Below are 2,500 nucleotides of genomic sequence, written 5' to 3'. Positions count from 1 at the left end.
CCCCGTTACCCGTTACAACCATGGTAGGCGCAGAACCTACCATCGACAGTTGATAAGGCAGACATTTGAAAGATGCGTCGCCGGTACGAGGACCGTGCGATCAGCCCAAAGTTATTCAGAGTCACCAAGGCAAACGGACCGGACGAGCCGACCGATTGGTTTTGATCTAATAAAAGCGTCCCTTCCATCTCTGGTCGGGACTCTGTTTGCATGTATTAGCTCTAGAATTACCACAGTTATCCAAGTAACGTGGGTACGATCTAAGGAACCATAACTGATTTAATGAGCCATTCGCGGTTTCACCTTAATGCGGCTTGTACTGAGACATGCATGGCTTAATCTTTGAGACAAGCATATGACTACTGGCAGGATCAACCAGGGAGCTGCGTCAACTAGAGCTGAGCAGCCGGCCGCCCGGGAGTGTGTCCCGGGGGCCCGCGCGAACACGCAAGCGTCCGCTCAATCATTCTGCAAACAGGAGGAGGCTGAGCTCCCCTGCACAATACACCTCGAAACCCTCTCAGGTCCCGGCGGCGCGCAGCGCCGTCCCAAGTACTTGGTCGGGTTCGAGAGAGGCGCAATCGCCCGGAGTTAGGCGAGTAGACGCTTTCGGTGCGACCACCCGTGCTCCCAACTGAGCTTGCCGCTGCCGACAGAGGCCCGGGAGCGTGCTGTCGTGGCATTGCCGGCGGGAGACAACACGCGCCACCTACGGTGACCGGCAGCTCCAACGCCAGCGCCACAGAAGGACAAAAGCCCCACTTGGGTGCCGAAGCGAACTCTCCCAGCACAGCGCACGCGCCAACACATCCGCACAGCTGCGATACAAACCACCAGCGAGAACCGCTGGGGCGACCGAGCAGCAGACGGCGTCGCGGCGCCGAGCGCCGGGCGGCGGCGCATCCTCAACGCACACAGTCCTCAATCGGACCAGCACACTGAAGATGTCCACCGCGCTTCGCACCGGGCCCGCGAGGACCTACTTTGGCCGCACGGCGCCGCGCGCAGGGTGCGCCGGCGCGCAGCTGCGACGCCTGCCGCGTCCGTCGGCCGGCGCGCCTGCCACTGGCCGCCCCCACCAGCCGGCTGTAGCGCGTGCGCCCACGCACCGCGCGGCCAGCACGCCGGGAGGCGCCCCCTCACCGGCCGGGGACGGTCCCACCCAGCCACCGCCGCGTATCGCTTCACACCCAGATGCCGTTCAGTTTCGTCGGCATGGTGGGTATCGCTGGAACAACCGGTTAGTACCTCAACCTATCGTCGCCATCACCGATTCACCCCTAGCGAGAACAACCGCACCACAACAGGTTACCATTTGTTCATTTGCGTAACTTCACCAGAAAACGCAGGCGTCCATCGCCATTTGCAACTTCAACGATTATTGCATGCCTGTGTCAGGTGTCACGCCACACTACGTCTGCCCACATACACGCAACAAAATGTGCACGCCTAGACAATACGTGGAAGGTGGCCCCCGTACGTATGCGATGTCCATTGCTCGAACGACTGTCAACCGGCCTCTGTAGCATGTCGCAGATATGGAACGCGGTGCACCATGCCATCACGGTGTGTGAGGAGAGACGACTAGGTCCGAATACATCAACAGACAGCTCATGCTGATCGCCATCCACGGCGTCCGTTCCTCCCACACGTCTCTATGGCGTACCACACTGCAATCCAGCTCTCATAGGGAGACGACACGTAGCTGCGTGCACAATATTTGCACTGTATGGTCCGCCGTTTTTGGGCGCAGTCGTTGTGCGGTCACACATGTGCCACGATGTATCATTCAGTACATAAGGACGAATGTGCAGTACAGATTGTGGTTCACGCGTACGACATCAGCGGACAGTTGACACAGGCCGCACCACAACGTAGCCTGAGTACGTCGCATGCGAAGGGCATTGAACATGCAAACTTCTCACCAACCAGCTTGCGAAGGCAGGGGGCAAGGTGGGGACGTGGGGAGGGGCGGCATGTACGTCCTGCTGCCATCCACATTACAGTGTACAGCAGGAGCATGTGGAAAGTGAGCAAGACTTGCAAGGTGTTTAACATGAAGCGATACACAGGGGTGCGGGCAGTGCGAGTAGCGAACTATATTGCGAGGGTTGCGGGTGGGCAACACTACAGTAATTGAACGAGTCGTATAACAATTACAGAGCAGGTTTAGGCGACAACGTGGGTTACGTTAAGGCGACAACATGGGTTAGGTTAAGGCACAACATGGGTTAGGTTAAGGCACAACATGGGTTAGGTTAAGGCACAACATGGGTTAGGTTAAGGCACAACATGGGTTAGGTTAAGGCACAACATGGGTTAGGTTAAGGCACAACATGGGTTAGGTTAAGGCACAACATGGGTTAGGTTAAGGCACAACATGGGTTAGGTTGAGGCACAACATGGGTTAGGTTGAGGCACAACATGGGTTAGGTTGAGGCACAACATGGGTTAGGTTGAGGCACAACATGGGTTAGGTTGAGGCACAACATGGGTTAGG

General features: G+C 57.4%; 1 non-coding gene across 1 annotated transcript in view; it reads right to left on the bottom strand.

Annotated features, from left to right (window-relative positions):
- The window catches only part of LOC124731260, a 1,909-nt gene extending 1,527 nt beyond the window's left edge, over window positions 1-382 (bottom strand). Inside the window, exon 1 of the ribosomal RNA XR_007008229.1 lies at window positions 1-382. This exon is cut by the window's left edge and continues 1,527 nt beyond it. This is a non-coding gene — a ribosomal RNA (small subunit ribosomal RNA).
- Window positions 383-2,500: the final 2,118 nt, after the last annotated feature.

Source organism: Schistocerca piceifrons, unplaced genomic scaffold (genome assembly GCF_021461385.2).
Source record: "Schistocerca piceifrons isolate TAMUIC-IGC-003096 unplaced genomic scaffold, iqSchPice1.1 HiC_scaffold_1277, whole genome shotgun sequence".
Lineage (NCBI taxonomy): Eukaryota > Metazoa > Arthropoda > Insecta > Orthoptera > Acrididae > Schistocerca > Schistocerca piceifrons.
This window is presented reverse-complemented; position numbering and strand designations above follow the sequence as displayed.